The 13,120-nt window shown below is 48.4% G+C and overlaps 1 protein-coding gene across 4 annotated transcripts in view; it reads right to left on the bottom strand.

The window, feature by feature from the left end:
• Positions 1-13,120, bottom strand: part of Rgs3 (regulator of G protein signaling 3) — a 136,580-nt gene that overhangs the window by 102,836 nt on the left and 20,624 nt on the right. The window lies entirely within an intron of this gene.

Genomic DNA, 13,120 nt, shown 5'->3' with positions numbered 1-13,120 from the left:
CATGCACAGGAGCTGCAGAAAAACAGGAAACATGGAAATTCCTGAGGTACTGCCTAAAAAATCAACTCCAGCTGTAATGGGGGGGATAGTGTGGGCTGGTTCTATATGGCCTGGTGTGGGGATACTATTGACAAGCTGTTTGGTTGGTTTTTAGATTATTTTATGTATGTACCCGTTTTGTCTGACTTTCTGTCTGTGCTTCTTGTGCATGCCTGGTGGCACTGAAGGTTAGAAAAGGGCATCTGATAGCTCAGAACTGGAATCATGAAGGCTTGTGAGACACCATGTGCGTGCTGTGAACTGAGCCCAGGTCTTCTGAAAGAACAGCAAGTGCTCTTAACCACAGAATCATCATGGCTCCAGCCCCAACAAGGTTTTAAAAGGACACCGGGCATGTGTGCATACATGTTACACACACACATGCATACATACATACATACACATGCACACACACACATGCACACACACAGGCACACACACACAGGCACACACACATGCACACACACACACATACACACAAACACACACATAATTAAAGCCAGAACTGCATGGAGGGAAGATAATGGTAAGTGGATGGAAATAGTTAAGAATTCCAATTTATATTGTTTTCCAACTCTTGTTGTTTTAACAATATGAATGCATCCATGAACAACAACACTTTCACAACTAAAAGTACAACACTCAGGAGGTAGAGGCAGGAGGCTCTCCAGTTCAAGGCTAGCCATGGCACATAGCAAGATCCTGTCAACAAGAGCCAGGACGGCAGGGCGGTGGTGGCACACACCTGTAATCCCAGCACTCTGGGAGGCAGGAGCAGGCAGATTTCTGAGTTCGAGGCCAGCCTGGCCTACAGAGTGAGTTCCAGGACGGCCAGGGCTATACAGAGAAACCCTGTCTCGAAAAAACCAAATCCAAAAAACAAAAAAAAGGAAAAAAAGAAAAGAAAAGAAAAAAAAAGAAGAGCCAGGATGCAGCTCAGTGCTTCAGTGCTTGCCTAGCATATATATAACAAGGTCCTGGGTTCAAGTCCAGCATCACAAAGATAGATGGGTAGAGAGATAGATAGACAGACAGACAGATGATAGATTGATAGATCAATAGATAGATGATAGATAGATAGATAGACAGATGCTAGACAGATAGATGATAAATAGATAATAGATGATAGACAGATGCTAGATAGACAGATAGACACACAGACAGTAGATAGATAAACAGATGACAGACAGATAGACAGACAGACAGTACAGACAGACAGATGATAGATAGATAGATAGATAGATAGATAGATAGATAGATAGATAGACAGATAGGGGAGATAAAATGAATGGAATGAAGAAGGAAACCTATGAGGGTAAGGAAAAGACTGTGATTGACCTGGGCTGAGGAGCAGGTGAAGAATGGGAACCTGAGTGGAGTGGATCTTTGTTTCTGGATGGAAGCCAGGGCAGGAATCTGGAAGCACTAGTCACACAAAGGGTGCTGCCTACCGGCTTGTTTGTCCCTCAGGGCTTGCTCAGCCTGCTTTCTTATAGAAGCCAGGGCTGCCAGCCCATGGGTAACCACACCTACAATGAGCTGGACCTTTCCCCAACAATTTCCAATTAGGAAAATGCCTTGCAAGTTTGCCTGAAGCCCAATCTTATGGAGGCATTTTCAATCAAGGTTCCCTCTTCTCAGATAACTACAGCTTGTGTCAAGTTGGCATAAAACTAGCCAGCACAATAAGCATCCGTGCTTCAAGCCAAGGTTGTCTTCTAACCTCCATACATGTGTATTGGCACATTTGCTCCAACACTTCTCTCTCTCTCTCTCTCTCTCTCTCTCTCTCTCACACACACACACACACACACACACACAGAGAGAGAGAGAGAAAGAGAGAGAGAGAAACAGACAGAGACCAACAGAGACAGAGAGACAGAGATTAAAAACAAAACAAAAAACCCTCAAGCCATCCTTACAGACAGCCACACCCATCACTCTCCAGTCATATCAAAAACTCTTTGAGTTCATCGATCTCCTTGAAAGGACAGGACCCCCTCCACCCAGGAACATAATCTGAGAGGCCAGAAGAGCAGGGCCAGCCACCTATACCGTCTCCACATCTGACCCCTGCCTAACAATCCTCTAGCCCTGGTCTGTCATTTCCAGTGAGGGCAGTTCACCTCCCGTAATGCGAGTACTTCCTCTTTTGAATAACTATGTGTTGGTAATTTTTCTTGACCTGATTTGGTTCTTCCAGCTGTGGGCTGTCTCCTCTAGACCTCCTTCAGCCATTCCTCAGGCACAGTGAGACACCCTGTCACTGTCCCAATCATTTGTTTCTCTGTGTGCCCTCTAAAACTGGGCTGGTTCTTAAGGCGTGGGCTTCCATACTGGTAGAAGACAAGCAGGCAGCCTTCAGAGAAGAAAAAGAAGAGAGGCCTGTATCTTGAAATTCTTCATGAGGCCTCCAACCACAGTAGTCTGGAATGCCTTGATCCTCTCACTGGTAGAATCCATAAGCCAATCTGACTCCAGCCTCCTGCCCATCAGAATTCTTACTGTTCTCTTGACCAGGTTGAAGGCCTCAGAATCCAAGAGGCTCAGTCTAGTTCCCAACTGCCCACTTCTCTCCCAGGACCACAGTGTCCATGGCTGGGAGGCAGGGCTAATGATGGGGTTACTTCACTCCAGGCTGTGATCTGATGATCCTGGACAGTGATGAGGTCCTGGGATGAAAGGATGCATGGGAACCCACAGGATGATTATCTCGAGGTCCCTGAAATTGCTACTGTCAGGCTCTATCATGCCTAGAGATCTAGGCAGATCTGGTACCTGCTCCATGGTGGGCTGGGAGAGGAAGCTTTGAAAGAGGCGTGGCCAGCACTCAGGGGTCAGCTCTCACTAACCCAGTGACACTTAGGATTAACATGAAAGGTTACTTGTTTCTGATGCTGGTGCATCAGCACCAGAGGAACCGGGACAGCCACCTATACCTGCTGGTTTGGTCCAAACTTATTCCAGTTTGCAAAGCCCTTGGAACTGCTACACTGTGCCACAGCTAACTGTAGCCCTTCCTAGAAATGGAAACATATCCCCATACATTGGGTAAACACATGCAAGACAGGGCAGATCTGAATACACAGTTTTCTGCCTGTAGCAGGGTCCCAGCCTGGGAGATTGGACAGGGGTGTGGGCCAGGCCAAGGCTGGAGTTGAAGTAGAGAAGATCCTAGGTCAGTGGTTCTCAACCTTCTTAATGCTTTGACCCTTTAATACCGTTCCTTGTGGTGTGGTGACTCCTGACCATAGAATTTTCATTACTACTTTATAACTAATTTTACTACTAAATCATAACATAAATATTTTTGGAGATAGAGGTTTTTCAAAGGGGTCAGGTCCCACAGGTTGAGAACCACTGTCTACATTAAAGACTGGCCCAGAATTCTGATATGTCTACAAGATCTGCCGAGGAGGTTTACCCAAAGAGAGCCTGAGGGCCCTTTCCCATGTGGTATCCAAGACAAGCCAAGTAGCCGGGCTCCAAGCTCCAGGCTTCTGTCATGCTCCCTCAGCTCGCAGATGAGGATCAGATCAAGAATGGGCCATACCAGTCCCGATGTCTTCTCTATCAGCCTCCTCTATCAAATGTCCCGTACTCAGAAACCCTGAAGCCATGTTGCCCAAGCTCCTCTTTGGTGGCTGGTCATACCTGGCACAGACAGTGACTTGGGCCCAGAGTATCCAGGGTAGCTCCTGAGCCAGGGCTGGAGACGGAAGCCCTGCCCAACTCAGCACACCTTCCAAAGCAACAGTGCTCAAACCCACAGTTCCCCAGCAGGCCCCATCCACCATTACAGGACGATGAGTCACAGCTTTACTCCAGAAGCCAAGAGAAGAGGAAGCGGCTTCGTAGTGCACGCCTTTAACCCCAGCACTCAACAGGCAGAGGCAGGTGGATCTCTCTGAGTTCAAGACCAGCCTGGTCTACATAGTGAGTTCTAGGACAGACAGGGCCACACAGAGAAACCCTGTCTCAAAAACAAAACAAAAAAAGACAAGAGGGGTCTGGCTAGGTGGCTCAGCGGGCAAAGGCACTTGCTACATAAGCCTGACAACTCGAGTCTGATACCCAGAGCCCGTGGCCGGAGAGAACAAACTCCTCCCGGTTGTCCTCTGATGGCCACACTCATGCCATGGCGTACCCAGACTCACATGCACACATCATACAAAAGAACAACAATAATAATACATGAAATTGATTTAAAATGAAGGAATCAGAGAGACTCCCAAAGGCATTTAGTCTAAAGAAATGAACCCTGGGAGGAAAGAGGACAGGATGAATGCCTGGTCTTCAGCCGACCTGAGAGAAAACAAGCAAGACACCACCACCACCACCGCCCCTTCACTCTAGACCTCTGCAATCGCCCTACTTCTCCCTCACACCCAGGGCGTGGCCAAGCACCTTGGAGTGCCGAGGCTAAGGGCCTGAAGTCACAGCCTCAGGGTTAGGCAGGGATTTGGGGGTGAGGGGGACCTGGAAAGCACAGTTACCTGTGCCTGCAGTTGGACATCTTTTCTGTCTGCAAAGGATCATGGTAACGGGTGCTCCAAGGGCCTGCAAGAATGTGCCAGGGACCCAGGGCCCAGAGCTAAAGCAAGAACAGACAGGACATGACAGGCCAGGCTGAAGGCTGAAGAATAAAAAGTTTGGAGAGGGCAGCAACCCCCAGTTCTGCTAAGCCGAGGCCTGAGGAGTACAGGCTTACTGTACACTGTACAACAAAAGCAGCCAAAGAAATTCTGTCCTGCAGGCCTTGCTCGGCAGAGGACCACAGGAAGCCAAATCCTCTCAGGATATAGTTCAGAGAGACTGACTCAGAAACTAGCAAGATGCGGGCTGCACCCCACTGCTGGACTCCAGTCAGCAGACACATGTCCTCAGAGAGCCGTGCCGAGCACGCGGGTATGTCAGGAACATCTCTGAGGTTCCTAGGAAGCAGTGGTCATCCTCAACAATTCCTCCAAAACCAGCTGCTCACCTCAGAACTGTCATGCAGAGCTGGGGAGGTGGGTCAGTGAGTAACGTGCTTCTCACACAAGCATGAGGACCAGAGTCTAGATCCCAAGCACTCACACTGAAGAAGAGGAGGAGGAGGAGGGGGAGGAGGAGAAGGGGGAGGATGGGGAGGAGGGGAAAAGGAGGGGAAAGGAGGGGGAGGAGGGGAAGAGGAGGGGAAGGAGGGGAGGGGGAGGGGAAAAGGAGGGGAAGGAGGGGAAGAAGAGGGGGAGGAGGGGAAGGGGAGGGAGAGGAAGAGAAGAGGAGGGGGAGGAGGGGAAGAGGAGGGGGAGGAGGGGAAGGAGGGGAGGGGAAAAGGAGGGGAAGGAGGGGAGGGGAGGGGAAAAGGAGGGGAAGGAGGGGAAGAAGAGGGGGAGGGAGAGGAAGAGAAGAGGAGGGGGAGGAGGGGAAGAGGAGGGGGAGGAAGAGAAGAGGAGGAGGAGGAGGGGAAGAGGAGGGGGAGGAAGAGAAGAGTAGGGGGAGGAGGGGAAGAGGAGGGGGAGGAAGAGAAGAGTAGGGGGAGAAAGGGAAGAGGAGGGGGAGGAGGGGGGAGGGGAAGGAGGGAAAGGGGGAGGGGAAGAGGAGGGGAAGGAGGGGAAGAGGAGGGGAAGAGGGCAAGAGGAGGAGAAGAGGAGGGAGAGGAGGGAGAGGAGGGGAAGAGGAGGGGGAAGAGGGGAAGAGGAGGGGAAGAGGAGGGGAAGAGGAGGGGAAGAGGAGGGGGAAGAGGGGAAGAAGGGGAAGGAAGGGAAGAGGAGGGGAAGAAGAAGAGTAGGGGAGGAGGGGAAGAGGAGGGAGAGGAGGGGGAGGAGGGAGAGGAGGGGAAGAGGAGGGGGAGGAAGGGAAGAGGAGGGGCAGGAGGGGAAGAGGAGGGGGAAGAGGGGAAGAAGGGGAAGGAAGGGAAGAGGAGGGGAAGAAGAAGAGTAGGGGAGGAGGGGAAGAGGAGGGAGAGGAGGGGGAGGAAGGGAAGAGGAGGAGGAAGAGGGGAAGAAGGGGAAGGAAGGGAAGAGGAGGGGAAGAAGAAGAGTAGGGGAAGAGGGGAAGAGGAGGGGGAGGAGGGGAAGGAGGGGGAGGAGGAGGAAGAAGAAGAGGAAGAAGAGGAGGAGGAAGAGGAAGAAAGGCAGACAGCTGGGAATTTAACTCAGCGGTAGAGTCTTTACCCAGGAGGTCAAAGGCCCTGGGTTCAGTCCTCAGCTTCTAGGGTCATGAGGGGAGGATTTAGAGGGTGTGTAACAGGCGGGCAAGACTGCATGCTGTAGTGCTGGGGAGGCAGGCAGGTGGATCCCTGGCGCTTGCTAGCCAGCCGAGACAATCACTGAGCCTCAAATTTGGTGGAAGAGCTGAGTCAAAATAACAACTATAATAATAGCAATAATGTGGAAGGCAATGGAAGATGGTGCCTGATTGACTTGTGGTCTCCACATGTGTATGCACTCAAGTATACAGGCACAGGTGGATACATATACATATACATTTCACAGACACACAGACATACATACAGGAGGGGTAATACTGCATGTTAAAAACCACAGGAGGAATGATATCAGTACACATCAGGGGCTGGGTATACTTAGAGCCCAGCCAACTAGTGACATTTACAGATTCACCCTCCGGTTGTGAGGACTGTCTGAACAAAAAGGAATGGTTGGAAGGAGGCTAGCCAGCTCCTAGCTCCCTCCCTGTCTGTGACAGCCACCCGGTTCACTCAGGAGCCCTGGTCCAGACCCAGAGAGGATGAGGGATGTTAGCCAGATCTGCTTTCTGTCCTCTGCTAAACAATAGACAGGTATCAAATCCTGGAAGCTACTTAGTTCTTGGTCCTTAACCCTGGAAAACTCCAGTGTCTGCTGGATTGAAAAGAAGAAGTCTTGAATTCCCTTCAGGTTCATCCAACTCCCTTCTGACTGGGAGGAGGGGGGAGGGGAAGGGGGGATAGGGCTCAGAGGGAGAGCAGAGACACAAACAGAGCAAGGTTCCTGAGTGGAGATAAAAGTTCGATTGGTTCACTCCCTTTGCGTGACTCTCGCTTCCTGTGAAATCCGATGCTGGTGTGATGCCCCGAGCTGCTTTTCCTTCCAGAAACACAGCTCTAGCCAGAGAAGTGCAGTCAGTCTGCTCAGCACAAACTCATAAACTCACTGTCAGGTCTCCCTGGTGGGTTCAGTGACTGGGGGTCATTCGGGAGGGATTCTCAGCTCTTCCTGGAAAGCCGGTGAATTACAATCTCTGACCCAACACCCTCAACATCCAACCTTGGCTGAGCCACACTGCCAACAAAGCCATCCACCCTGCTGGGCTCAGATCCAGCATCCCAGGGGTCACGACAAGACACCTCAGTGTCAGAGCCACAGGGAGGGGGGAGGGAGGGCAGGCAGGCAGTGCTGTCTGGCTGTTCACAGGATACTCAGAACTTCACTAAATGCTTCTAATTGCTTGTGTTCCTCATGGTAACGCCATAGAATAGTTACTATGTTGAATCCTCACTATTGGGCAAGTTAAATGAAGGCTAAAAGTTGAACATCCAGGCTACATGATCAGTGAGTGGTTGACATGGAGGCCATCAGACCCAGGGCACCCACTGTGGTTAGCTCAACATTTCTCCACGAGGTCTTTGATGTTCCTTCCTGTCAAGAAGTGGACCTTAGAACTGGAGAGATGAGCCGGGCGGCGGCAGCGCACGCCTGTAATCCCAGCACTCTGGGAGGCAGAGGCAGGCGGATTTCTGAGTTCGAGGCCAGCCTGATCTACAGAGTGAGTTCCAGGACAGCCAGGGCTACACAGAGAAACCCTGTCTCGAAAAAACAAATCCAAAAAAAAAAAAAAAAAACCAAAAACCAAAAAACAACAACAACAACAAAAATGGAGAGATGACTGGGTGGTTAAAAGCACGTACCACTCTTATAGAGAATCCAAGTCAGGCAGCTCACAATTGCAAGCAACTCCAAGGCCATCCATTGGCCACCTTCTTCTGGCTTCTACAAGCACCTGCCCTTACATGCACATGCCCCGACATATACACACATACGTTTATAAAAGTAGAGACCGTTCATCCTTTCCACTATAGAGCAGACTTAGTTACGTCTAATTGAATGTGGTAGAAGTCACAAGGGGTGACTTCAAAGAATAGGATATACTAAGCATTTTTTTTCTTTTTCTTTCCTTTTTTTTTTTTTTTAACAGCCAAGTTGGTTCTTCATGGAATCGTGTGGCCAAGCTCTACATGTAACACATCATCCTACAACTCATTTCAAGGAATTGGGCAGCCAAGCGCTACTACCTATTTAAATCATTTTTCTCCCTCTCCTGGAAGAAATTCCAGGTTCATCAGCAATCACCCTCAGTTGCCTTCTTTCCTAGGCAGTGTCCATCATCAATTATTCTCTCTGCTTCAGTGGATTTGCCTATTGTGATAGTTCATGTACATAAACCCTGACAACATGTGTGCTTTTATGACTGGTTTCTTTGTACTTGCCATGTTTCCAAGATTTATATATGTTGTACTATGTAGCAATACATCAGTCCTTTTTAGTGCCCAGTAATATTCCACTATATGGCTACACTAGGTTTTCTTTATTCTTTCACCTTGTGATAAGTATTTGGGTCGTTTCCATTTTGAAGTTACCATAAGTATTGCTACTGTGGGCATGTATGTACTAGATTTTTTGTGTCCAGCATATAAGCCCCCACACATATTTGTAAGCACATTTTCATTCCTCTCAAATATATAACTAGGAGAGGAATCATTAAATCAAAGAATAACTCAGTCTTTAACTATTTTAAAGAACTATCAGACTCTCTTCCCAAGGGGCAGTGCCTACTAACCATGCACAAGTATTCAAATTTGTCCTCATTATCTCAATGTTTATTATGTATCTCTTTAGCCACAGCCTGATACGCCTCATTGTGGGGATTTGTTCGTCCCTTGTTTTATTTTGCTATTGCTTTTTGTTTGCTCATTTTGACTTGTTTGGCTTTAGGGCGTGAGGAATTTATTCCCAAATAATGAATGATTTATTCATTGACTGGTGCAAGAGATCAATGGCTGGGACCCACATGCACTGTGCTTAGTGCCGAGCTACATCCAAGCCCTCTTTTCCTTTTCATTTGGGAACAAGGTCTCATCGAATCACCTTGCTAGCTTTGGATTCACTGGGCAGCTCAGGTGGGTCTTGGGCTCGCTGCCCTCCTAGCTTAGCCTCCTAGGTAGCAGGCTGCAGCGCCAGGCCCAGCTCTCACTGGGTTTCAGTTGGCACTTCTCTAGTAGCTAATGTCACTGGGCTCTTTTTCCAGTGCTATTCACTGTTAGTATATTGTCTTTGGGAAAATGCTTGCCCAAATCATTTATTCATCTAGAAAATACGAAGAACTGGAAAAAAAAAACCTGCTAATTAATAAGCAGAGTAATGGAACGAACGAAGAATTCTCAAAAGAAAAAACACAAATGGCCCATAAATATTTTTTTGAAAGCGTTCAACAACTTTAGCCATCTGAGAAGTGCAAATTAAAACTACTTTGAGTTTCCACTTCACCCCAGACACAATGGCTGTCAAGAAAACAAAGAACCAGCCTTGACAAGCATTGCGGAAGAAGAGTGGGAAGAAAACAAGAGCCAGAAGCTAGGGAGGAGGTCCGTGGAGCGCCACCCTCTGGGCAATACCTGATCACTGTGGTCCTGATCTCACAGTAGCAGCAGATGCTGGCACCCAGATCTACACAGCCTGGGCCCACAGCAGGCAGGCACGAATGGAAGAGGGGTTCAGGGGACCCCTTCATTGAAGAACCACTTGCTACTGATAGATTCAGGGATCTAGGAAGTCATTGCCTTAGGCTGTCCCATTAGTGATGCCTCTAGGCTGCAGTGGACGGTTCCAATCTGATGGTGGCACAGACAGCCCAGGTTAAATGGGATGAGTCCCCAAACCAAAAGTTCTGAGCCTGAGAGAAGGGCAGGGATGGTAGAGACATGCTCATAGGGTGGGAGGATGATTTTCAAAGGTTGGAAGAGAGAGTTGTTGGAATACATTATACACACATATGCATGAAGCTAGCTGGTAAGAAAATTCATCTAAAAGCAGAAGGCTACGGTAAGAAAAAAGACGCCAAACGCAGGCAGAGATGTGAGGCAAGAGGGGCCTCTATTCACTGCAGTGTGGTGTGAGATAGTACATTGGTTACAGAAACCAGCACGGAGACTTCTGACAAAGTTAAAATTAGACCTAGCAGGGGACCAGCATACCTCCTAAGCACACACCCAAAGGACCCTACCTCCTACCGCAGACACACTTCCAGAGCTGCTTGTGTTACTGTATTCACAATAGCAAGGGGATGAAATCAGCCTAGCTGTCCCCCAGGAGAGGCCCAGACAATGAAAACATGGCACGTGTGCACAGTACAACTGTGCCCAGCCAGAAAGAAAAATGAAATTATGGAAATTGCAAGAGAACAGGAATTAGGAAGCCAGTCCACAGGGTGCTGCTACTAAGCCTAAGAAAGCCGGGCTCCTTCTCAAGCACAGCTGGCTTCTGGTGTTCCTGTGTGCATGTGCGCGAGTGAGCGAGCATGTGCGTGTATGTGTGCGCGTGTGTACGTGTGTGAGTATATATGTGAGCATGTGTGTGGGTATAGGCCATGAAACTGGAACAAGAACCATAAGAAAGGACAAAAGAGGAGGGTAGGGCAGGTCACAGAATTCACGCGGCTGGGGATGGAGGGACACAGCGGCAAGAGGGGAGGGGAGGGCTGGAGGACAAAACAACATTTATGAAAGAAAAGGAACAACGGAACCTAACACTTTACTCATGGTTTTTTTTGTTTTGTTTTGGTTGGTTGGGTTTTGTTTGTTTGTTTGTTTTTTGTTTTTGATTTTCTGAGACAGGGTTTCTCTGTGTAGCCCTGGCTGTCCTGGAACTCACTCTGTAGACCAGGCTGGGCTCGAACTCAGAAATCCACCTGCCTCTGCCTCCCAAGTGCTGGGATTACAGGCGTGCGCCACCACGCCCGGCTTTACTCATGGTTTAAAAATAAAAACATCTTAGAAAAAAACCATACACTTGAGTAAGTAAATAATCGGTATGCCTACCAGATGGCCATCAGCGTGGCTCCGTGGATAAAAGTGCTAGTGCTCGCCAAGTGTGACTGACAATCTGAGTTCCATCCCCAGAACCCGCAGTGACAGGAGAGAACCAGCTCCTGAAAGTCGTCCTCTGCCCTCTACATGAGTACTTCGGCATATACAGACTTCCTCCCTCCCTCCCTCCGTCTCTCCCTGTCTGTCTGTCTCTTTCTTTGTCTGTCTGTCTCTTTCTTTGTCTCTTTGTCTCTCTCTCCCTCTCCCTCTCCCCGTCTCTCTCTCTCTTTCTCTGTCTCTCCATACACGCACACACAAAATAATAATATTAAAAATTCATTTTTTTCCCAACTCTCAGAAAATCCTGTGTCCGTCTTAAATTGGCCCTCAGTCCTTTTCTGGGGTGCTGGCTCACTCTCACCCTTTCGAGGAGGCTGGCTCAGGAGGAAGCCAGCTGCCTGTGGCCTGTGCAAACTCAAGCAGCCCCATGAAGAGGAAAGTGAGGAAAGACAGAAGCCTCCTGACAATGGGAGGCCTCCTGCCAAGAATCACGTGACAGCCCTCCCAGCCCGTCATACCTTCAGATAACAGAGTCCCTGGCTAACATCTTGGCTTCCGGCCCTGTGAGAAACCCTGAGAAAAACCATTCCTCTCAGCCACTTCCAAACTCCCAACTCACAGACATGGCCAGATAGAAGTTGTTCAGTTTAGCTAATAAACACTGGGATAAATTGTCTCCACAATCAGGGCAATGAAGTCTGATCTCAATTCTGAGGCCATTTTTCAGTTTTAAGAACTGGAAAAAAAAAAAACCCTCACAAGTTAAGAAATACTATTATAATCTAAGAATGGAAGGTTTTTGTATTTTGAGGTCTTTGACTCTCTTCTTGGTTTTCTTTTTTTTTTAATTCACTTTATATCCTGATCACAGTCTACCCTTCTTCCCCTCCCCCCTAGCTCAGCCCCTCCCTTCTTCCCCTCCCTCAGCTCAGCCCCTCCCTTCTTCCCCTCCCCCCCCAGCTCAGCCCCTCCCTGCTTTCCCTCCCCCCCAGCTCAGCCCCTCCCTTCTTCCCCTCCCCCCCAGCTCAGCCCCTCCCTACTTCCCCCCCCCCAGCTCAGCCCCTCCCTTCTTCCCCCTCCCTTTCTCAAGAGCCTATAGAGGAGCTGAGGAGGTGGCTCTGCAGACAGAGCACTAAGTCACCCAAGCATGAGAGCCAGAGTTTGGATTCCCAGAGCCCACATAGAAAGCCAGGCAGTCATGGCTGCCGCCTGTAATAGCAACACTCGGGAGGCAGAGACAGAATTTCTCCTGGCAAGCTAGCTAGCTGAATGAGCCAAATTCTGTGAGCATTTGGTTCAGTAAAGACTTTGCCTCAATTAAGTAGAGAGCAACCAAGGAAGGCAACCAATGTCAAATGTGAGCCTATATATATACACAGGCGCGCGGGCACACACACACACACATACACGCGCGCACGCATACATGCATGTACAAAAAAGAAGTTGATCAATTTTAACTATTCCTGCTTAAACTATAGAGTGCAGAACTATGCACATTTACCCTAGGACAAGCCTCCCCATAGCAAATGGCTTTCCACCATGCTCACATGTACACACTGCTATTGTATATAGAAAATTCATGTTATTCTGCCTTGTGTGATTTTTTCCTTTCATCTTACTGTAATTTCTTCTTTCTTTTTTCTTTTCTTTTTTCTTATTTCTTTTCTTCTTTCTTTCTTTCTTTTTCTTTTCTTTTTCTTTTTTTTTTTTTTTTTGAGACAGTGTTCTCTGTGTGACTCTGGCTGTCCTGGAACTCACTGTGTAAATCAAGCTGGCCTTGAACTCAAAAGACCCACCTGCCTCTCCTCCCAAGTGCTGGAAATTAAAGGCATGCACTACCACACTCAGCTTATAATTATTTATTAAGTCATATATAAAAGTCATATCGTTTTAGTCTAAAAATGTCTACTTTACATTGTATAAACTACTTAGTAACCTTATCTGTTTCACCCAACT

This window comes from Apodemus sylvaticus, chromosome 3 (genome assembly GCF_947179515.1).
Source record: "Apodemus sylvaticus chromosome 3, mApoSyl1.1, whole genome shotgun sequence".
Taxonomy (NCBI): Eukaryota; Metazoa; Chordata; class Mammalia; order Rodentia; family Muridae; genus Apodemus; species Apodemus sylvaticus.
This window is presented reverse-complemented; position numbering and strand designations above follow the sequence as displayed.